The following is a 26,071-nucleotide window of genomic DNA, read 5'->3' as shown; positions in this document are numbered from 1 at the left end:
AATATAGTCTCTTTAAACACAAACGTTTTGTGATTCTTAATGTAGCATTAAACCTGTGTTTGCTTATAGTTTAGCAAAGCTTGACAATATGTGCACAGGCATCAAATGATGGGGGCAAAAGGGGCATTAAAAGAGTCCACCGTAATAATCTCAAGAACAGAGACAAGATCAATAAAGTAAAGCTTAGAAAAATTAGGAGGCTGATATTTATATAAACTGGGAATATTTATGTCAACATTTTTGCAGCCGGGGATTTTTAAATGTCAAATAGCTATTCAAATATGTGATGAGACAGCCTGGACTGTGGAGCTTAATATTTGCTACCCTTCAAGTGTGCAATTTTCCAGCTTAATTAATTTTCTCCTACCATCAGCCTGAAAGGTTTTAGCAGTTAATGCAAAAACCAAAATAATAATAATAATAATAATTACTTTGTATTGAGGAGATTAAATTGTTATAGTAAGAGAGAAAAATGCAAAAGGTGTTTGGAGGAAAAGATGATCTGCTCCCTCTGTTCATCCATCTGGAATGAATTGTACATTCCAGTGGTGTAATAAAATTGTGGCCACATGTACACAAGAAAAAGTTGAGAAGGACCACCTACCTGTATTGTGTGACCTAAATAACTACCTAATAAAAAGGCCACTGTGTCCTTAAAGAAAAGTTTTACATCCTATGTTCAACATAATGAGCTTTAATCACAAGGAGGGAAACACTGAGGTTACAACTAAGTTACAGTAATCACATGAATTATGCCAACTTGTTGGGAAAGAGAAGGAGGTATGGGGACAATAGTAACACATTTGGTATTTATTTATTCAAAAATAGACCAGTAGTATGCTTTTTTTGTTGTTCAGGCAGTGGGGGTAGGAAAACAATATCAGGCTGATAAATTGCAACATGAAAAAATATCTGTTCAGTCTCTCAGATTGTAAATGAAATGTGAGATATTGAACTTGAATAAAACCTGAAGTTCTACGGCAAAATTAACCATTGCCGCACAAACAACTTTATTTACTTAACTCAGCATTTAAGATCTCTTTATAGTTCTTGTATATATATCTGTGGTCTATCTCCATCTACTCCTTACTCGAGGTCAGTGCTGAAGAAATAAATATGGTCAATTACTGTAATTGAAAAAAAAAAAAAAGTCAACATGGCTTCACATTCTTTGTCTTGTTGCCAGATAAGATGAATAATTAATTGAAGGCCAGTCATTTACTATGTCTACATATATCTAAAACATAGAAAGAAATATGATTCAAATAGCAATAGACATTCTGATTACTTGCATCAGTTAACAGTATGACCTAGAATTATTGATCCCTCTTTCCATGCCACCTAAAGTGCAAAATCTCTAAGGATAATGACTACTTTTTATTTATCCCATTAGGGGCCATAATTTATTCTAACATAATGTATACTTTATATCTCTAGGTAGATGAGTTTATTTTTTTACTCTTTAAAATTGTGTGTTTTATACTTCAGCTGTACTTGCTTCTCTTTCCAATTAGTGGCTTTAAAAAAATATCCTTGTGAACATAGACTGACTATATTGTGTTAAAGGAACTTTGACAAAAAATCAATTTCTATTAATAGAATTCTCCATTTCCTAAATTTTGCATTATACTTAACTAAAACTAATAAGAAGAGTCAGTACAAGGAATTTACCAGACAGTGTCCACCTGCTTCCAAACTATGGTGCAAATCACAAAGTAGAAATATTTTGCTTGAAAAAGATTTGCATATTAACATTTCTGAACGTATAGAAAAGCCCCAAAGAATGCTAAAACTATTGCATCTTTAGATTTGCTTATGTATTCCCCAAAATGCAACCTGGAAATCTGGTGAATTCTTCTAAAATGTCTTCTAATGAAATGGAAGTATTAAAAATATATATATTGTCTGTCTAGTGGTAATAAAATAATCATGATTAGGACCTAGATTAGTCAGTGCTTAAGTCAGCTGCTTCTTCCAATTGGGAAGATATTCAGAATCTGTCTCTCCCCCTAGTTTTAATTCCATGAGCTTTTATACTCCACAATAACTGTCAGAATAAATGTTTACATTGACTTTAGAATTAAACATTTTAGTGAGTATTGGGGAAGTCTGTTCTTTATTCAGATGAAAGTTTTACATTGGCATATTTTATCCATTCGTAATTCCAGCAGAAACTGTGGCCGCTTTGAACTGTGCTGAATGTGGCCTTTGAACTGACCCAGGCTCATTTGGATTCACTCCCCCTAACCCAGGAGAAACTAGAACTTCAAATAAATAAAAGAAACTATATTTTCACTTAAACTCACCTGTATGCACAAAGAGCTTTCCTCCTGTTAAGCAGAAATGTCCATGATTGACAGATATATTACCCAGAGCCTCAGATACTTCAAAGATTTCTCACAACTTAAGCGACATCTGAGAATTTTAGTGTGAAAGTCAGAGTCTCTGACTTCATCACTGGCTGGTCAAATAATTTCTGTAATCACCTGGAATGTTTTCTCCACTCTTGAAAACAATAAGATGCGAAAATTATAAGAGTTAGAGCTGAACAATGGAATATACTTAATGCACAACTCATTTTAAAAGTAAATATTGAAAGACATCTTGGATCAGAGGAAAACAAACTAAAGGAAAATATTAAAAAGTAATATTTAAATTGTTAGTTTCAGATTATTTTACATAAAAATAAGTTTACATATAATTTATTAACACAGCATTGATAGGATTGCAAAGATAAAGAGCCTGTGCAAAAAAATTAGCTCTGATAGCTGGTTGCTCATTAGAAAAACCTGGCAAATTTCTAAAGACATTCTTCTTCTTCTAGTAATGTCTAAAGACATTCTAAAGCTTCTAAAAAACATTTTATTGATGTCTGGGCTTCACCTTCAGAGATTCTGAGTGGACCAGGGATTCATGGATTTAAAATACTCCCAGGACAAATGGTAGAAAGTTTCAATTATGCAAGAAGAATAAGTTTTGGGGATCATATATTCAGCATGGTGACTACAGTTAACAATACTATACTGTACACTTAAAATTTGCTAAGAGGAGAGATCTTAAGTGTTCTCACCACAAACAAATGAACACAGAAACAAAAACACCAGTAACAAAATGGTAACTATGTGAGGTGTCGGATATTTTAATTAGTTTAATTGTGGTGATCATTTCAAAAGGTCTACATATATCAAAACATCAAGTTGTATAATTTGAATATATAAAATTCCTGTTTCTCACTTACACCTATAAAGCTGAAAAAAAGGGAGTAAATTCATCTCAGGTAATTATAATTTACAGTCAGTATAGAAAACTCTATTTTAGGATGAAACCTAATAAAGCAAAGCAAGCTGTTCTAATATTCATTCCTTTGCAAACTGTGTCACATCTCTATTTAATAACATTGTCATGCTTTCTTTTTTGACTGGAAACTTTTATAAAATATATACTGGTTATTTCTTTTCATTTGAATATTGTTACTGTTATATTAATCATAAAGTCATTCAGTTTACAAAGGACAAAAAGTTGATAAATCCCTAATATATTTAGGTTATATATGGAGCAAAATATTTTATTCAATTTTTTATACTTAGTTATTAAGTTTCTAAACTTTGTGTGTGCTATGCTATCAAAAATAAAAATAATAAACCAATAACTGAAATTTGCAAGTATGATGAATAAAAAATAGTCAATGAAAACTGTATGGACTATTTAACACAATTTTAACGAAAAATCCCATTTTCCCTCTTGCATGAGGTAGTTTATTTATATAGCTACCTTCACTGATAATAGCAAACTCTGTACTGTGAAATACTATCAAAAGAGAGTGTGGTTTTAGATAACAGTTTTTGAAGCAAAGAACAAAATGTACTTTAATAACTTATTAGTTTTTTGCCAATTACATTTTTAATCCATTTACATTTTTTTTCTAATAGTTGCTATATTATGAATATAAAGACTAAATGCCTGTTATTTTAATATATTTAGCTTAATATCTTATCATGGTGCATTTTACATTGAAATATCTTGATAATTAAAGTTTCAATGGCTGATTTCTTAAATTTATTTAGTATATTATCATTTTATGTACATTTTAATTTACAACCTGAATTAGTAGCTTGTATTGCAGTCATTAAGAAAAATAGAAAAAAATACTAGCAATTATAAACAGTATGAGTTGATGTAAGCATTTTTGTTAGCCCTGAAGCGGTTCTGATAGTTTTATTGTCTTAATCAACTTAGTCAACTCTGTTTATTGCTCTTTTGAGGTAGTAGGTTTTAACACATGCTGGGGTGTTAGTTTGCCACTGCCAAATTAAAAATGATAATACTCATGTGTGAAATAACTGTATGGACTAATGACCAAATATCTTTATAATGTGAGCCACTGGTGCAGCAGGTGGCCAAGCAATTATACACTGTGACATAATATATCCTTAAAGTAAAAAAAACAAAAAACAAAAATAGACACATGTGATACAATCAAAGCAAAGACATTAGGAAGAGAATATATATACTTATATCGATAACTATACATACTGAAGATGTAGTATTTTATTGTAAATAGTAAAAATAAGACCCCCAACCCTAAATGTTTAATTTCATGGGTACTTATAGAATATATATTTATTGCATATTTATGAGAAAAATGAGAATGCGATTAAAGAACCAAAATTATCCTAGTTCTTGACCTTGTGGAATTGATAGTCATTTTTCAGGAGATTTACTTCTGCTCAGTGTAGCATTGGGAAGAAAAATTCTGAAATTTTAGACTGATTATGGCAAATAAATTTGTGGAAAGAGTGAATTGGGAGGTAGTCAAAGTGTAGAACATAAAATGCCTTATATTTAAAGACTGACTTTGAAATTCATCTTGGAGCCAGTAATAGTCACACGATAAGCCTTACATTGTATAGAAAAGTTACTCTTGCTGCAAAGTAAATGATGTATTTGAAGAAGGCACATAGATTAATTAGGAGTTTTCTGTAATAATCTAGGTGAAGTTTTTTTATAGGCAGTACTGAATTAATGCCTAAGAATGGAGATTAGAGACCAGATTCAACTAATTTATAGAAAGTAGATGTACATAATTTTTTGAGAAATTAAGAAAGCATAAGAATAAAAGAAATCTCTGGTGTGATCTCCCAGGTATTAGCTTGCATATATAAACAAATGATGCTCTTACTAAGTGACCGAGTTCTATAGAAGCAAATTATTCTTGAAGATATGCAATAAATGTAATTTAGAATCTCACTTCTCAAACAGTGCTCTAAGGACCAACAGCCTTGGCATGACCTGGGAGGTTTCTAGAAGTCTCCAATTTCAGACTTCCTTGAGATTTATTGAATTAAAGTATATTTAGCACAATGCCTAGATAGTCCAAAATCACATATATGATTTAGAACATGTTAAATTTGAGTTGCTTATATCACACAAGGGTAGAAAGGCCACAAAGTAGGTGTTGAAATCAGAAGTATAAACATGAATACAAGTAGAGAGCATAGAATGGAAATATAAAATTGAGGAACATCAGAAGAGATAGCCATGAAAAAAAAGTTTATATTTTCTGAAGACAATATAGAGAAAAAGGAAATGGATTTGGGTAACATCAACATTCAAAAAGAAGTTAGACAAAGAGGAAATGTAGGAAGCAAAGAATAAAGAGTTATTGAAAGGAAACTGAGATTAGAATAATGTCATAAAATTTCTTGCAAGGGGAACAGGTGAGAATATGAATTAGACTGGTCTTTTCACTAAGAGTCCAAAAAAGGCCCACTGGATTTGGCAGAGTTATTGTTTCACAATGCAAGCACTTTCAGGGAAATAATAAAGTAAGAAGACAGATCACAACAGGTTGAGTGTTTGTGAGGTGAGGGAGAGAATAAAGAAACATTTTTGTGTCAGAAAGAAGAGAGATAAGATGGTAGTTATTGTATAGTAGGCAATCGGTAAATGACCCCCAAAGAGTTCCACCCTTGGATAATGCCCTCTTCTTGAATGTAAACTGACTTTATTGACTGGCTTTTAGTGAAAATAATCTTGCTGAAGGGATAGGATGTCAATGATAAGATTATATTACAAAAAATATTTTTTTTAATTAAAAAAAATCCTGTGGCTTCCTTTGTAAGCAATCTTTCCTACTCTCTTGTTCCTTCACTTCATGGCAACCCACCTGCCATTCTGAAAACTGCTATTCAAATGGTTGAACCTGGAAGCAGAATCTAGGCCAGAAAATCCTTGAGGTACATGGGTCCTCAGCAGATAGCTTAATTAGAGACCCTTGAGAAACCAGGAACAGAACCACCAGCTAAGATGCACCCAGATTCCTGAGCAACTGAAACTATGAGATAACCAAGTTGTGTGTTTTTTTGTGTTTCTGAGTAAAGTTAGGGTTAATTTTTGTGCAGCAATAGATAACTAAAACAGATTTTGGTACCTAGAATTGAGAGATTCCCCTAACCTCTATGTAGAAGTGGTGTTGGAACCAGGCAATGGACATTAAGAGAAATGACTGTGAAGGTCTGAACCACATAAACACACTGTTGACAGCATTTAGGACTTTGAGGAGCCTGTGAATGAGTGAGGAAAATACTGAAAATTGAAGGATAGACAATCATTTTTATGTACCGGGAGAAATTTGACAGATATATTTCACCTGCAGTTATGCAGAAAGCAGAAAATTGCCTGATGATCCAGATGATCTACCTAAGGAGAATTCAAAGCACAGTGTTGAAGGCACTACATGGTTTATTATTGCTATCCAGAGTAAAATGTGAAAGGAAAGAAATAATTTGAGGGAAGAACTACTTTAAAAAGAAGCCAAGTCTTGATGGTTTTGCAAAACATTAAGTGTCATAATGAATGAAAGCTTTCATCACTATGTTCATTGCAGTGTTATTTACAATAGCCAAGGTTTGGAAGCAGCTCAAGTGCCCATCTGTAGATGAGTAGATAAAAATATCTGTGGTACTTTTAAGCAATGGAATACTACTCAGCTGTAAAACAAAAAAGAAAATCTTACCTTTTGTGGTAAGTCAAATACCATATGATTTCACTTATATGTGGGATATAACAAACAAAATAAACAACTAACAAAATAGAAACAGACTCATAGGTACAGAGAACAGATTGACAGCCAGCAGAGGGGAAGGGGCTTGGGGGGCTGGTTGGAGAAGGTGAAGGGATTAAGAAGGGAAAAAAAACCAAACTAGACACAAGAAACAGGATAGTGATTACCAGAGGGAAATAGGGGTAGGGAGAGGTAGAAGAGGGCAACCTGGGGATAAATGGCAGCAGGAAGAGACTTGACTCTGGTTGCTGAGTGCACGATGCAGTACACAGGTGATGTGTTTTAGAGATGTACACTTGAAACCTGTATAGCTTCATTAACCAATGTCACCCCAAAATTCAATAAAAAGAGAAAAGGAAAGGAAAGAAAAGGCTTCAAAAAAAATCAAATTCAGGGCACTACCTGAAGGAAAATATGGTATGAAGCTGAAGCTGAAGCTGAAGATGTGACTGTCAAATCTTTTTTTAAGGCTTCAGAAAGATCAAAGGTGGTGCCTCAGAGTTCTGTTCAGTCACATAAAACATCCTTTAAAAGGGTTAAGGATGTGCTACCCAGTTCCTCTAAATCAAACAATAGGGTTTCTAAGAAGTGAAAAACGTTGCCCCTGGACCTTCTCAGCAGGAGCCAAAGGTAGAGATGGACTTATAGCTAAGAGATTTGACTAATAAAGCAAATCACAAGATTTGTAAAACACCCAGAAAGTCCTTTACTCTCACACACACAGAAATATCACCAGATTGAACTGAAACAGTCATTTGGATCCCCAAACTTCTACACTCAGAAAGCAGGCTGTGTAACACTACTCAGCTGCAAATGCATCCTTTTATAAGAAAGGAAAATTGGCTCTGAGAACAGAACCAAGAACACAGAAGGCAGAGTGAGCTCAGAAACCACCCTCACATAGTCAAGCCATCATAACTTGAGCCCTCCTGAAGATGGAAGGCAACCTCTTGAGACTGAGCAAGAGGCACCTAGCCAAGTCACATTGCATTTCTGAGCCACAAAAATGGTGAGCTAACAACAGTTTGTTTTGGTGGTTCAGTTTTGGAGCAACAGATAAATTACTGACATAGAGAGGACATTAAGCAACAATTTGTGTAGATTTATAGCATAAGCAAAAGTTTTGGTAGTTGGATTGGTCTTGGTTGGCAGATGTGATATCTCTTTCCTGAGATGAGAAGGAATGTAGGTTATTATCATCTTTGGTGTAGAGTTTGAAATTATACTGTATTGATTATCTCTATTTTCAGGAGAAACTAGGAGTTAAAGGCCTTCTGCTTCAAACAATGAATTTGAGTTTAAATAAAAGAAATTTGAAGGAAATTTGGGAATAATCAAATAAGAGACAATTGAAAAAAGTGTCAGAAAGTGCTGATGGCAAGACAGAATTTAGGACTAATATATTTTTATTGTAGGATGCTTAGGACTGAGACATTAAGATGAATGATTTAGGTGTAGTTTCAAAGAGAAAAGGTGGTTTACTTGACCCATCTTTTCAGAGTAGAGTATAGGGAAAAAAGCAAAATACGGCATTTCTGGATACTGCTAGGCAAATATTGCGGTAATGAATTATAGGATTTATTGCAAATAAGAAAATGCATAAAACCAAAAGGGTAAAGCAGACTTGGGAAATATGGTGGGGCCCAATCTATTTAAATTCAGAGCATAAGAAAAAGATAAGAAGATTAGAGAATGTAATTTCGAGATGCATGGTCTAGCCATTGCAATGCACGATAAAGAAAAGAAGCACACTTTAATTATATACCATGAAGCATAGATTTTTTGGGCTATGGCTGGAGTGATTATAGATTAGAGAGATGTATCAGAATGCTATAGAGGGCTGACCAATCGCAGAGTTTAAAAAATATGTAGATTAATGGTCTGGGAAGGTTTATATATTCTGTGAATACACAGAAAAGTAGTACACTCCTAGGACAATAGTTCTACATATAAAAAATAAATAAGGCCACCTAGATGCTAAAATATTCACATTTCATAATATGTTCTGGGCCTAAGAGAAATAAAAAATAATTTGTGTCATAAATGATATTTTTTATAAAAAATAAAATGTATCTTTATGTTGTGTTGTGGCTTTCTAATCTCAATAGTATATGTTTTGAAATATTGTCAATGTGTTTACCATTATAAAAGCAATAAAGACAGAATTTGGAAAATGAATTTTAATACAACAATATTATCTACTATTCCCTCATTTAGAAATAAAATTCTCTTGATTATATGAAATATTTTATTTTAGCTTTTTATTCACTCACAAACTTAAACCCAGAAATGCACAAATATACACAAATTGTTATTGCATATGCAGCTTGATATCCCACTTTATCAAGTATAACACTAATTTTTAAAATCTTAAATTACATTATGTCATCGATATTTTCTTACAGATTAGGTACTTCTTTTAATAATTTGTAAATTTTTCATCATACAGGTTTATCCAAATTTACCTAACCATTCTTCTATTTTATCAGAAATAGAGATGTGCCTATCTTTTTTTAACTTGAGAGTAATAAAATGTACATCCTGTTCACACATCTTTGGGTAGAGTACTAACTATTCTTTTAGGCGAAGCAGTCTGGTTGAGAACAGATGGTGGTGTAGGCCAAGGTCATATTGAGGGCAGAGTGACATAAATAACTTCTCTGGAAGTACATCTACTCTAATGGCAGAGTTAAGAAGACTCACTAATAGATGGACTTATGCAGAAATGAGATGATCTGAGAATAACGCCAAGATTTTTGGCTTGAGTGATAGAAAGTGGTGCCATTTATGAATATGGAAGACCTGGTAAGACGAGACTTAGTGAGAAATACCAAAATTTCTGCTATGGCCAAGTTACCTTTGATCTTCTCAACAGGGATTCAAATTGCGATATCAAATAAGAAGTTGAATTTATGAGTTTGTACTTTTCTGAGAAAGCTGGGACTGGAGGTGCAGTCTGAGGAAACACACAGCATATAGGATATATTTAATGTTAGGCAACTGAGTATAATCCCCTAGGGAGAATACATATGAACAGAGATAAGTAAATGGTTCATGACTGAACCAAGGCAGAAAACTAATATTCTGAAGTTGAGCAGGTGTGGAGAGACCAAACATAGATGCTAAAGGAGGAAGAAAAATGTCGCAAATGGCAAGATTTTGTTCTTCTTTTATTGTTGTGTAATATGGGACTGTATATATATATAGGATGGGACAAAATAGGTTTACAATTTTTCATATGGAATATAATACAATACTTAATACGTAATAGAACAGCAATAAGCTCTGTTTCGTGTGTACTCACAACCTACCGTTGCCCCATCCTGTGTACTGCATCTTCTTTCTCGTTCATCTATGAATGGGCATCTAGGTTGCTTCCACATCTTGGCTATTGTAAACAATACTGTGATGAACATAGGGGTGCATATATCTTTTTAAATTAGGGTTTTTGTCTTCTTCAGATAAATAACCAGAAGTGGAGTTGCTGGGTCGTATGTTATACCCCGTCTTAATTTTTTGAGCACTCTCCACATTGTTTTCCATGGTGGAGGCACTGATTTGTAGTCCCACCAACAGTGCACAAGGCTTTCCTTCTTTTCACATTCTCGCCAACTCGTGTTATTTGTTGTCTTTTTGAAAATAGCCTTTCTGACTAGTGTGGGGTGATATCTCATTGTGCTTTGATTTGAATTTCCCTGATGATTAGTGATGTTGAACATCTTTGCATGTCTGTTGGCCATCTGTATTTCTTAATTAGACACATGTCTTTTCATGTCTGCCCATTTTCTGGTCAGATTGTTCATTTATTTTTGTTATTGGCTTGTGTGAGATTCTTATATATTGGGATATCAATCCTTATCGCATATATTTTTTGTGAATGCATTCTCCCGTTCAGTAGGTTGCTTATTGTTTTGCTGATGGTTTCCTTTGCTGTGTAGAAGCTTTTTAGTTCAATGAAAGCCCATTTGTTTATTTTTGCTTTTGTTTTCCTTGCTTGAGGGGACATATCCAAAAATGTATTGCTCAGACTGATTTCAAATAATCTACAACATATGTTTTCTTCTAGGAGTTTTATGGCTTCAGCCTTACATATAAGTCTTTAACCCATTTTGAGTTTATTTTGTATCTGGTGTGAGATAGTGGTCCAGTTTAATTTTTTTGTGTGTATCTAGAAAATAATCACTTATGAAACAGTCAGTGAGGGATCTCTCTCACATGATTTTCTTCTCACATGTCTCCTGGTGTAAAATTCCTCTGTTAAATGATTTTAAATGAATTTTTAAAATAATAATAATCAGTATTACTGTTATTACCATTTAAAATTCCAATATGCCCTAAAAGGGATTAACCTTTCATCTCATCTTCCATCTTCCACAAACACAGGAGTTGAAAGTTGTATACATATTGTTTTACATTTAAACACCTGGACAAATATAATCATGATTTCTTTTTTTGCTTTAGATGAAAACCATGATGTTGAATGCTTTAAGAAATTATTATTCCTTTAACAAAAAATCACTGCTATTCAGTGTACATTTGCATATATTAGATGTGCAAAGTTACAAGGCACAGTTAATTATTTTATTCTGGTGTGGAAGATGACTTACAATTCTTTACCCCTCTTCCCCTACTCAATACACACACATATAAAATGTTCACTGTGTATATTGTTTAGCTTAATTATTTCAAGCACTGATATTTTTTCATAATCATGTATTTTTCATGCCATTTTAAATTTGTATAGCAAACTACATCTGTTTCATATCCTTATTTTAAAGTTTATATGGATAGTTAAAAAATCTTAAATCTGCACAAGGTATTTTAGTTGTAGTAACGTTGGGCATGTATGACAGGGGTGTTCAGCTGCTTACATTTCCACACAAATGTGGGAATGGATGCCCGAGGCAATGTGAATAGCAGCTCTTCAGACTTCAAAGGATGTGTGAAGGATTCTTGCTCCGCTCTCGCCATAGTGAATTGGCCTATGCTTGGGGAGCAATTAAAACTAAATTGCCTCTGAACAGCAAAAAGTGAAGGCCCTAGCTCTGAGTATGAAGTACTCTATCACAGGAGTGGCAAAGGAGAGGTGGTAAGAAACAGCAAAATAACAGCAGAGAAGAGGAACATGGCATTCTGCATGTAGCGTCTATTTTCCAAACAATAGTTCCTTCATCGTGTACTTCGTCACGTTGCCTATTCTTTTAGAGTAAACACATGTGTGTGGTACATTTATATGTATATAGGCTTACACACCCACACATAAACAATCATTAGTGCACTGTTACAAGATCTATGCATCCTTAGAAATTAACCCTTTAAGCGCATTAAGCAGTTGTTATGCTTCCTCACGTCAGGGCTGTAAAGAAATCCTCTAGAATTAGTCACAAAATGGTAAGATGCCTGCTAAAAGTGCAATAAATTCTCACTTCTCTGAGATTACCTATATATGTTTGCATAGGTGGTTAGCATGGTTTTTATTTCCCAAGTGATCATTTTTTCATATTATTTTAAATTGTTATATAATTTTAATTTTATTTGGCTTAAGTTGAATTACAGGGAAAAGTCAATTTTGAATTCAGAATTAGCTGTTCACATTGAGGATCCAAACCAAATACACATGTGCATGCACACATGCCCACATGTGCACGCGGGAGCACACACGCACACACATATGCTTTATTTACTACTCACATGACAATTATTGGTAGTCCCCACTACCATGACTTTCCTATTCCACTCTCTTTTTATATATGATAGCATTACAATTTTAAAGAATTCTTTACCACAATGAGAATGGTTGAAAACAACTTAATTGTCAATTTAGGAAACACCTGATAACATTTAAAACTGCTTAGCTTTTCAAGAAAAAGCATTGCAAGTTACCACCCCAGATATCCAAAATCCTTGCCCCAAACTTGCTGAAACCAGCTATCTTAAGCTGTTATATCATGACCCTTATCCAATACCAATCAAGCCTTTAGATGGATAGGCCCAATTTAAGTCAGGCCTCCAAATATGGTAAACACGCAGACTGCACTTTCCTCTCTAAGATGCTCCTAAGCCTCTGTCACAGTAGTGCCCGCCTTCACAGGAAGCAGATAACTTACCCAATCGTCTATATAGGAAAATGAAAAGTGTTAAAATAAAGGACTGTAGAAACCTAACTTTGGACAACAAGCACAAATTTAAAATCAGAAAATATCTCTGGAAACCAAAAAACAATTTGAGCAATGCTGGGGATCATGGTTACCAAAAGCCAAAATTGATTAGAAATGTTGCTTAAAATAACGTACTTAACCACTTTCACATACAATGATCACAACCTGTTAAATATAATTTGATTATGTGATGCCCATTGTCACAGTATTGCTTTTATTTAGGATTATTCCTTCTGTGCCACCTTGTGCATTTCCCTTTCCCCTTCCCCACTCTTCCATCTCTGCAAGAGAACAGGTTGCTAGAGTTGCTGATGTTTCTGGTCAGCAGGGTTCGAGCCTCGTGGAGTGGGAGGAAATTCCAGAGGTAAGGGAAAGCAAAACTTACTGAAGGAGAGGAGAGGCAAAAGCTGCCTCGCAGCCAGGGGGCCCTGCCCAGTAGCTGAGCAGCCCGGAGCTTCTTTGTCCAGGGGTTATACCTGCCTGAGTGCCCTTCTGTCGGCTGTTTCGAAAGATTCTGCTCTGGCAACATCCAAATACTTTAACCCTTTGCTCCCTGCCTTAGTCTCCCACCCTCTGGGTTCAACTTGCTCTCTTCTCTGCCATTGCGCCAGCCCAGGCTGCCTCCAGAGGCCACGCGGCCCACTCCCTCTCGTGGGGCTCCCCGACCCCATGTCCCTTAGCTGCCTGTTCAAACTCTAAGTCCTCACTAGAACTGGAATTAAATTGTGCAAATTCAGTGAGTTGGTGTAAAATGCTTAGTCATGTATCTGGCACACAATAATAATTCAATCAATGAAGGTTGACATTCTTGATTACTTTGAATTTTTTTTTCCTAAACGAGGTTAAAAAACCCTCTCTGTCAATGCAAAAAATTAAAAAGCACAGAAATATATAATAAAAAATGAATATCTCATATCTCTGTATAAACATTGTTAACATTTTTTATGTTTCTTTTTAATTCATTTTTCCAAATTTATATTTGTATGTATGTACATGATTTAAAGTTTAAATATGTTGAATATATTTTTTATATTCTGTCATAGCTCATATAATATTTCTTAAAAATTTTCAGGGTATTAATACTTTTTCAAAAGTTTGATCTTATTGTTTATATGGTTTATGAATATTTATTTAGAAACAACTTGTATTTATAACATACTCCTCTTAAGACATGGTGTATTTTTCATAAATGTTGCAGACATAGTTAGGAAGCATCATAATGCTTCTAAATGACCCAGTTATTTCAAAATTCTTACAAAGTACACAGTTTTTAGCAAACTTTTTCCTTGTGGGTTCTGAATTCAGACTTCCAGCATTTTAATAAATTCATTATTAGTTATATTACTTTAAATTCTTAACATTCCTGTTGCTCAGGCTCTATCTGGAAAACAGGGAAAACACAGAAATGTTGTGAATTAAATAATATAATTTATTCAAAGTATTTATTAAATTACATAATAACAGCTCAATAAAATCCATCAATATGACTAAGGTCATTTTCTTATATTAACTTTCAAAAAAATAATTACTTACTTAATAAAAAATATAATTATACTTTGAAATGTATTCTTTGGTTAATAAAGTCACTTATATTGAAATCAAGTATATTATTATTATTATTATATTATTATTATTTATATTTATTTATTTATTGGCAATCTTTCTGAAATTCTTTCTGTATGTACCCTCTGCCAAATAACCTTCATTTGCTATAGTTACTCTCCAAATTTTTCGGTAGCTCAGCCATGACACCTTATTTGAAAACTGTCATTTTCTCCTTCTCGCCATTACATCACTATAGTCTGTGTGTTTCATAATATCAGTGAACATACCAATATTATTAAAAACATACTTAAAATTCAACTTGGGTTCCTATTTAACAAATTTAGTTGTTAGTCAATGTAAGTAGAGAGATCTGTAAAATGGTTTTACTCATTCCGTTTACAAATTAATCTGTAGAGTTAAAGAGAAAATATTAAAATACACACAGACAATCAGAGCAGTTGAAATTCTCATCGGGTAGATGGATGCAAACATCATGAATAATGCAAAGGCCCCATCTCTGGAGCAAAATGAGCATCAGAAGATGTGAATTCAGTTACCCCTGAGGAACAATGAAACTGTAGGTAGCCTGAAATATTTAAATTAAATCAGGTTCTAATATGCAATATGCTCCCTGAGAGAAATAACTGAAAAGGAATTAGCTTTTTCAGTCTTCTAACATACCTTTTATTATGTACTTGAATTAAACAAAAAACTTATTTATGGAATTATATATCTGCACACGCATATGTATGCATATAACAATATTTTAGTGTGTTATTACAGTTTTAATAAATTACCACAAATTTAGTGATTTCAGAAAACCATAAATTTATTATTTCATGGCTTTGTAGGTCAGAAGTACAATGACAACCTTAATTCTGTCTACAAAGTCTGTTTTGCCGTGAAGATGACACATTTACATGTGTAACATCAAGTGATGAAGGTCACGGGAGCAAAAATCCTACTCACCATATTAGAAGAATCTTAATATTTTATATACATATTCAAAGCATGTAACAGGAGACATGCTAAGGACTTCACCCTAAATTATTTGTTTCATTCCTCACAATGTATCTACTAAATAAGTACTATTGCAGGCATTTCATAGATGAGCATTCAAAATGATTATCTAGCTTGTCTGATAAGGCAAAGTGAGTTCAAGATCAGCCAGAATTCGGGCCTAGATTTGCCTCACACCGAAGCTCAGAGGTCTAACTACTCTGCTTCTTATTAATATGACGTAAGCAAACACTAGCATTCAGATTCTTTTAAGTTAGCTCAGGTCTAAATATGAAGTGCTGAATCAATTGTGAAATTAACTTTAGGATTTGTCAGTAGATTTACTAATGTTACATGTAGAGCTGCCATGATTACAATCACACACACACACACACACACACACACACACACACACACACACACACATGATTTGTTGCCTAAAGCTTTTATTCTAGAAAAAAAAGTTTATTTTCAAAGCAGCTATACAAATTCACCAATAAATTATTGTAATCTAATTTTTTAAAATTACAGGGCATTCAAGAGCTCATCTTAAAATTGATTTCCAGTGAAGTATAAGTATAAAATTCAAAGAATCTTTATGGTTTTCTACTTTTTAAAATTTATTTTCTGGTTCTCTCTACCTCTGTTTTTGTAGCTGCTTTGTGTCAGCACATTAAAACAGCAAATTTATTTATAGTAAACTTGTGAAACTGATGGAGCTGGTCTCCTAATTCTTGGTTCGTGCAGTTATATATCTTTCTTAATTTGCACCAGAGCAAATTATTTGTAATTGTCTAGTATTGCCTATGTGTTTTATGTAACACTCATTCATGATCACAGAAGCGTGTGCCTTAGCACAAGGTAGAAAAGAGTTTTAAATAATTTATTCTCCAGTGAATCATTATGTTGTTTGTCTCATTTGATTTTACTCACTGTTATCATTGAAAGTAGCTGGGCAAGAATATTCTTAAGCTTGTCTACCTTCGCCCTATGCTTGAAATATATAGTCCTCTTATGGTGTCACTTACACCTCTGTGTCCTTTCAAAATACAGAGCGAACCTTAAACCTCACATATCCATGAGCACAGTCAACGTCTGTCATTCTTGTTACTCGCAAGACAAGAATATTGCTCAAGGGAGGCAGTGACATTGCTGCTCCTTGGTTATCTGTCTGGGAGTAAGCCGCTCACAGAGAAGAATTAGGTTGGATTCCATTTGCTTGTCAGAACTGTCACATCTTTTTCCTCTGGCTATATATTTTATAATTATGTTTTCATCATTTTCTGCTGTTTATATTACTGAGAGTCCTTTTTACAGTAACTGTTTCTATTTAACATTAATTTTAACCATGGATCTGAGTTTGGGAACAAGTAGTGAGAATTTGGAGGAGAGTACTGTTCTTTTCATGATACACAATTTTCTGAAAAACCAGAACTCCAAAACATAGTTAGAAATGATCCAAACTTGCATCCTGTGTTTATTTGGGGGATTACAGAATTATGCAGGTAATTTTCAGGGAGTTAGTATTAGACTTTATAATGTATTCTCCAATCAATTTTGTTTTTTTACAACTAACTTTTGGTTAATTTGTTCTAAAGTGTATGATAAAGTACAATAAAACAGAGTCAGCTCTCAGGAAGTTCAGATTGCTGAGCTTGGCATTTCCATCCTATATGATAATAATATCAAGCACTCCAGATACTCTAATTCTTAGACATTCTATCAAAATGTAGAGATGTCAGAGCTTTCCTGTCAGGAGCCTCTAAAAGCCAAATCATTTTTAGTTAATTAAGAATTGACTTTGGCCCAGCCGGGCGTGGCTCAGTGCTTGAGCATCGACCTAGGATCCAGGCGATCGGGGTTCGATTCCCGGTCAGGGCACATGCCTGGGTTCTGGGCTCGATCCCCAGTCCAGGGCGTGCAGGAGGCAGCCAATCGATGACTCTTATCATTGATGTTTCTCTCTCCCTCTCCCTTCCTCTCTCTGAAATCAATAAAAATATATTTAAAAAGAAGAAAAAAGAATTGACTTTAAATAAAATAAAAATTATTTTAGTATGATTTTTTTTTTAATGATGTGATTTTTAAGTATGGCACTGAGTACTTGTAATGTTATTTTGGAGGCATCCTGTATGAAAAGAAGTTTTTATCATCTACATAACTCTTAAAAATACTATGTTCAAAAATAAAAACAATAGAATGGAGGAAGAAAAGTCCACTTCAACCATGAGCATTGTCTTGGGAGTCAGTTCTCTCCCAGGACAATACTCACGTTTGCCTTTTTATGTGTTCCTTCTCTTCATGGTCCCCTCTTTCTTAAATTGAAGGCATAGTAAGCAGAGTGTTTTGTAGAAATATCACATCTTAACATGACCTTTGCCTCAATGCTGCTTTTTTCCTTAATCAATACAATTTATTGGGTCATATGACTAAAAACTATTTCAATATTCTTTTCTTCCATAATCTCCAAAGAGGCCCTATGGTTGGAAAACCCAAGACCTTAAAATTTTGCATTTTATTTTTTTTCCATTCTTTTCTGTACCTTGGCCTAGAAATGTTTCATTTCACATCATCTTGGTCTCATTGGTGATAACTCAGCATCTGACTCACTCACATGCAGGGGCTGAGAAATATAGAATCGAGCTTTACAGCTGTTTCATGGTAATAATACTACACTATGGATAGAGTAGCAAAATATTAATAAATATGCAATTCTGTGTAGGAGATGAGTGTGGGAAGGAGTTGTAGGTATGAAAAAAGTGTTGTATTTTGTGTTGGACAGGAAAGAATTGAGACCATATTACATATACTATTTGAAAAACAAACTAAATGAAAATGCACTTCTCCCATACAAACAAAAATATTTAAGCAAAGGAAACAATATTATCAACTTCATAGTGTTGTTGTGAAAAGGGCTTTTAATGCAATTTTGTATATATGAACTATAATTACTTGCTATAATTCCCTTTTTCTTATTATTATCAACACAAGTTAAAGGTTTACCATATGTACATATGAATAGTGATCCTAACTATATTCTGAATATTGTTATATATAATATTCTGTCAAACCATATGAAATTGTCATTTTCAAAGGTAAAAACTGTTCAAATATCTGCAAGTACTTGTCAGTCAGATCAAATGTGATAGGCAGAACATTTTGTCTCCATGGCCTTTACCCACTGCTGTTCCTACTATAAATGTAAAAATGAGCTACTTTACATAGCAAACGATGTCAGTGTAGGCAGCTAGGAGTTGGCAAAAGAGAGGGGAGCTAGACTGGCTGTCTTGAGTCTGGAAGTTACCCTTAATCATGCTTAAGTCTGGAAGTTACAGCTTCAGAAACTCCAAGGTACAGCAGAGTCCCCACGAAGGAGATTCATAACCCTCCCCACCTCCCTGCCTACCCCACCCCCTGAGTAGGAGGCAGGACCAGCTTTCCAGTCTGGGGAGGGAGCAACCGATCCACTCACCCACACTTTGGGGAGAGTAATAAACAATAAAGGGGAAATTCCTCTGCTAGGCATATATGAAGTAGAAACCAGATTATAAGGTAAAACTTTGAGCCCAGGCTGATGGCACTACAGTTCTGGATTCTGACCCTCCTGGTGGGCACTTATGCTCTCTAGGCCCAGGACTTATTCCACTTTGAAACTGACCTGTGAGACACCAGCAACCTTGGAGAGTCCTCGTTTTTACTCCAATAAATCTTACCACCACACCACATCCCCCTCTGCATGGGTCCCCAAAATACTTTTATCATGACTCTGTGGAACAACTCTATTTCCACCAGCAACAAAGGGACTTTGCAGATGGAATTAAAGTTGCTAATCAGCTAACTTTAAAATGGGAACATTATCCTGAATTATCCATGGCCAATAAGAACATCTGGGCCCTTAAAATTAGAGGAGGAAGTTATGAGAGAGGAATGGCCAAAGAGAAAGCAAAACACAAAGGCATGAAAACGCAGCTCATCTTTCCTGGCTTTGCAGACAAAGGAAACTAGGCATAAAAGAATGCGGGTGGCTGAGAACAATGCCTGACAGACAGACAGCAAGAAAATCGTGACCTCAGTCCTACAACTACAGTGGTTGACTTTGGCCAACAACCTGCTTGGTGTCTCTGAAGCACACCCCAGCCTTTCTTCCTCTACTGAGGCACAGAGAGGTTGAGTAATTCATCTGATATCCAAAAAGCTAGTATTTTAAAAAAGATATGAAGGCAAGAGATATGGATTAATCACTATATTTCATGTAGTACAAGTGTGACTTGAATACATTACAGACATTTCAAGAAACTAGCATTAATCTTACCATCATATAATGTAATTTTAAAAAATGATATCATATACATGGTGCTGAAGTCATGATTATTGTTTGTCCTGATTTATTCTAAACATAACTTTGTGCTCATTCTTGACAATGATCATACTTAATTAGAATCATTTTTAATTCAAGGCCTTTGTTCCTGTTAGCCAACTCATTACATATGAAAAATGCTTTCCTAATGTAAGTATAAAAGATGCTGCTGTCTAGTTTTACTTTTCCATCAGAATTACAACATTTTTTATAGGAATTACCACAGGAACCTTCATTACTTTTTAAATCATCTACTTCAAATACTACTTTCATCATATTCCAAATTTGATTCTTTAATAACTTGAAATCCATATGGATCTTTCTAAAATTTTGGAATTTTCCCCAAATCCCCTCAACCTTACCTCTTAATTTTTATTTTCCTGTTGCAGGCTCTGTGCTCCTGCCAGACTCACTTGCCTGATTTCCCTACATGTCACTTGCTCATTGCCACCTGCAACTAATTCAACAAACAGATGGTATTTATGAGACAGTGCTAGACACCATTGTGCGTGTGATTTTTGCCCACTTGACATTCTTCTGTCTCCTTTAAGATCCAGCTCCCTTTCAAATTTCTAATCAGGTATTTCTAACTATTCATACTCTCCTTCTAAATGCCTCTGGCACTCATGAGTGTGTTTTTCACCTTGTATATCTGCACTTGTTTGCACTCTGCTTTGTGAACATGCAGAGACAGCTAAGGAGCCTGTGATCTTTATGTATAAATAGTTCATATGTTTATGAAAAACCAAGACTTTATCTGATATCTTCCAACCATAATCCCTGCATATTACCCCAGATAGTGGACAATCAGTAAATGGTAGTTGACTATCTCATGAAGTGAGATTAAAATGGAGTCAATTAAAAAAGAAGAGTATAATATATGATACAGGAAAATAAGCAGACACTCAAGAGGAGGAAAAAAAAAAAAAATAGAGCTCAAAACAGAAAAGGAGTTTAAATCCAAGGAGATGGATGATGCAATCACGGCAAATGAGCTGTCCATATCCTTAGCTAAATAGGATTAAACATGAACCGTGAAGAGATTTCTACCCTACATGATTATTAGTTGCATAATTTTTAGAGACACTACCCTCTGTTTTATGTACGTAATAGTTAAACTTTGTAAGTGAATGCTGATTTCCAAGTTCTAAAAAAAAGTTGGAATAGTATACATACAGTTTTTACTATTCTCAATAAAATATTATACCATTCAAAATGTACTTGAATGTACTTCTAAGCTTAATAAATTTATGTGGTGCCAAAGTCAAGCTAAGATATATTTAAAATTTAATTTAGAGGCTAATTTAATAACTCAGCATGTCAGCCTTAGTTTTACAGATTTACTTCATTATCAAAACCCCATAGGTTACTTTATAATCAAGTAAACAAAATTTAGGAATTATTTAAAACATCTAGGAGGACTGGAAGAATTTGTCATGTCTAGATCAGTTTATTTTTGCTGCAGTGTTTATATAAATATTGATATTGCATATTTTATTAATAAAACAAGATATATAAAGTGATTGATGATATATTTTTGAAAAACGATTCAATTTTACTCTGAAATGTTGATAGTAACTGTATAACACACACAAAATAGTTTATTGAAAAACTAAGCACAAAAAACTGTTAGTTGGCAAAAATAAACTGTGTACACTTAAATAAATTTTTAATTTTTATACTTTCCTAACACCAGATATTACATAGAAAGAATCAGTCTCTTAATAAAATTACCACCTGGATATTCCATAGCAACACAGAAACTGGGATGATGAATACTAATGATTGTCTCTAATATCAACCTTGTCCCCTTCATGGATTTCTATTATAATTAATTAAATGATCGTTCTTCCTGGCAACCAAGCCATAAACCTGGAATTCATCAAAAACTTTTCCATTAGCATGTATTAGAATTGCTTTCCTTGCTTTTCTTTAGATTTTCTTATAGATTTCTTTAGATTGGGTTTATACTGAGAGTTAAATCACTAACTAACAGGTGCTATTTTCTATGAAAAAGGAAGAATGAATGAATGAGAGGATAGGAATCAAATCCCATAAGGTGGAGCTTAAAAGCACCAAGAACTATTCTAATGCCTTAAAATTTAATCAGGAATCTCCCAACCTTTGCCAGGCTAGATTTCAGAATTTCAGGGACCAGTGATTCTTTTTCCTTCTAATTGTTCCTTCTTTAACTGGAATATAGAATGTTTTTATCCTAGACCTATTTCCCATTGTATGTTGGGTTTTGCTGGGGGCAGTTATATGGTCTCTTTAGTTTCAAAGGTGACAGATGGAGAGAATTTGGCTTCAGGAGCTGTGTTAAATGGGTTACATGCCTCATCTGCCCCTACACCTGATTTATACGATGGGAACCTAAACAATGAGTAGATGCTGAATGGAATGAAATTTTGGGGAAATTTGGGATGATGTGAGTGCATTTTGCATGTAGGAGATGTGACTCATCGGGTACCTGAAGGTGGGCTATGAAAGATACTCTCTAAAAGTTATGCTCAATGAGTAATGAATACCTTTGAATAATCTGTTGCACTGGAGTATGGGTTTGCTTGTGAGTCACTTTGTAACTTGTCAAATATGACAAAGGCGATATAGGGTGAACCTCTTATATAGTCTCTGTTGCATTATATAAGACTAATTTATCCACCTGGAGTACACATGCTCTCCTGTAGGCCGTGAAGAAGCAAACTGCCATGAAGTAGAGAGGTCCACATGACAGGGACTGTGGACCAACTCTGTGAGCTGAGGGCCTCAGTTCTATAACTAGAAGGAACTGAATTCTGCCAACAACCATGCAAACTTGGAATAGAGCCTGAGTCACAGATAAGATTGTGGCCCCAGCTGATACCTCAGTTCCAGTTAAGCCATGCCCAGACTTCTGACCAACAGAAACTAAAATAATAAATGTAATTTTTAAAGAAGTTGTAGCAATTACTACACAGTGCAGAAAACGAATTCAATGCACACTCTAATTTAGGCAATATAACAAAGGGTTTGGATCAAGTAGATGGTCTCCAAAGTAAAATCTGGCTCAAAAAAATCTATGACTTAGGTGATATGACAGTACACTACAGTGCCAAGCACTAGATAAATTAGTGACATCCTTTAAAAATCATTGAATTCCAGGGTATCAATTCAATCTGTGTTAACACAAGGAAATTCATCAATAACAAGATAGAGATGTCAGTTGAGTCCCATATCAATTATGGATGACTACAAAATACATTTATATCTTTAACATGCACTTGGAACATGGAAACTAAAAGAATCATAAGCTAATCAAATCACGGCCTAAAGAAGTTTTCATGAGAACAGGTTAAGTGTGTATTACTCCCTGTGCTCAATGCAGGCATTTTCACAAAAATTGGGTCTTTTTATGCTATTCCAATGATTGGCAATGAGTGTAAAATCAACATAGAAATGCCCTAATTCTGAAAGTGTGCTTTTAAATTATTGCACTGTTTTTTTTCTATTTTACTTGATTTTCTAGATATCACTATGATTCTATCTTCATGGTGAGAAATTGCTCCTACAAAAAAATCATGATAACCAGTTCATAATTCTACATATTCACAAATTTAAATCAGCTTTCTGAAAAAAGTGTAAGAAATGTTAAGGACAAATAATTTTTTCTTTAGGAAGTTCAAAAAATATTCTCCTTGCAAATTCTCCTAGAAAGCGTGTTTGTATGATTTTCCTATATGTAATAAGCTTTATATAAAACTATATTAATATGGTTTATGATATATGTGTATTCTGTATAAAAATATTTTGATTAAGCAAAGAGATCATGGTGCCATAAAATACAAAGCCCACCTTTGATGGGATGTCATGCAACTTAAAAAATGTCTTACAACAAAAATATTCAGATATATTTAGACTTTTCTTATTATCCTTATAAAAATTAATGGAATCAGAAGACACAAAGTGATACTACTAAAAATTTGGTATCTTTGAGCACTCCTGTCTAGTTCTATTATTGGATAATAGCAGAGTGGATCTGTGATTTTTACGGGAATTGTGGATCACAACTAAAGAGTCCCTGGGACCAAGTCAGGAATTTTATTCACTATTAACTTTAAGTTCCCAGATTCTAAGTAGAATTTAAGCTCTATGATATTCTCTTCCAGTGGGAATACTAACTCCATATCTGAAAAGTAGACACTATACCAGGAGATTTAAGCCTATATTGGGTATTAACATCATGGGTAAAAAATGTCAAAATCAAACATAATTACATAGACTTCCCTTATCATAATAAAAATTTGGGGGTTTCTTAATTAAGAAATTCAAAAAATAAAATAACAAGCAAAACCAAAAAGGGAAATTGTAAGAACTGAGGAAGAAATAGAAAATTTTAATAAAATGCATCTGTAAGTAATTTGAAAATGACAATATATTGAATTTGGAGGGACTCCCATCTGCCACTAAGACAAAAAATTTCCTGAGGTCCAAATCTTAAGCATCTCAATATTCTCCTTAGTGATTACCATACAGTGGGCATGTGTTTGAAATAAGCGGGATGTCTAAATAACCCATTTTTATCTTACATTTCTTTGTAATGCATCCACAGGTGGTTTGGCAAAGTCTGGTGACAGTGTTAAATGTTATAACTGGGCAGAAGCAACTGTCATCTAGTGAGGCCAGAAATGCCGCTAAACATTTTACAAAGCGAAGAATTGTCCTCTGCCACAAAATGTACCTGGTCCAAACTATAGTAGTGTCATGGCTGGGAAACTGCTGCAAAGATAAGAAACTGTGAAATTAGTTAACCGCTTGCAAGAGATGGGCCGGATGGGTGTAAAACATCTATCGGACGATATGAAAGAAGTGTTTGGCTTATCAGGGTTCTTTCCTTGAATCAGACAGTTTCCTATCAACACTGTTTGGTTTCCTCACCTGCTCCTGAGTCTGTTCTGCTGCAGATAAAACATTTCAAAAGGAAGGTTAGATGTAAGGCTGCGAAATGTAGTAGCAGCGGAGGGTAAATTGGCAAATCCTCTCATTTGAAAATGACAAAACAGCTCTGATTGCCCTGATGAAAGATTAATTGAAAATGATTTGGGTAGAAAAATAAGATAATTTATTGATATGAATATGGTAATATGAATAATTTGGTATTCACAGCAATAATTTGAGTGCTGTGGCTTTTATGCTAAAAGTTTCCCATTAGAATGAGAATCTAAAATTTTAAATGACTGGTAATGTAGCAGGAACTCATGACTACATGTCAAGATAAACTATTCTAAGGAGTCTTTTCGGATTCCAAATAAAATTAGTCTCAGCTGGATCAAAGCAAGTCATTCAATTAGAAATATAAATAGCCCAACACAAACTCCTTTGATTTTAAGTAGTTGCATTGTATTACACTTCCATGAAACAGTTCTACTGAGTTATAGTCTCGATACATAGAAGAAATTTCCAATGTTGGTGTGCTTCAGTTATTTAAGGACAGAATTCAAAACACAGATTTAAACAGCCACTTCTTACCTCTGTTACCTCATTTTAAAGGACAAAATACTAAGCTGACATTTAATATTTTATTTGAAACATATACTGTGCAATTTGAATGTTAAAGTCACTTTGAAATCAGAGATTTGTCGCTTGTTTTTTTATCCCTGGTTCTTAGCACATAGTGTGTGCTCAATAAATGTTTAAATGAATGGAGATGATCATAGTCATTCTGTATGAGGGTGTAAAGACTAATGTGCAACTGGTTATCTACTTTACATTTAAAATCTTTAGAGAAAGTTTTTGTTTTAATTATGATTTTGTTTAATTTATTCACTGTAGCCTTAGAAGTGATTGACACTGTGCTTTCTCCTTGGTTTGGTGTAGGCAAAAGCTGTCATTTTATTGCCTCTCTGGCTCGTTTATTCCATGTTTTTCTTGCAAGATTTACATGGCATGCCAAGCGATAATAAACAGATAGCT

This window comes from Miniopterus natalensis, chromosome 1 (genome assembly GCF_054644295.1).
Source record: "Miniopterus natalensis isolate mMinNat1 chromosome 1, mMinNat1.hap1, whole genome shotgun sequence".
In the NCBI taxonomy this organism is placed as follows: Eukaryota; Metazoa; Chordata; class Mammalia; order Chiroptera; family Miniopteridae; genus Miniopterus; species Miniopterus natalensis.
This window is presented reverse-complemented; position numbering follows the sequence as displayed.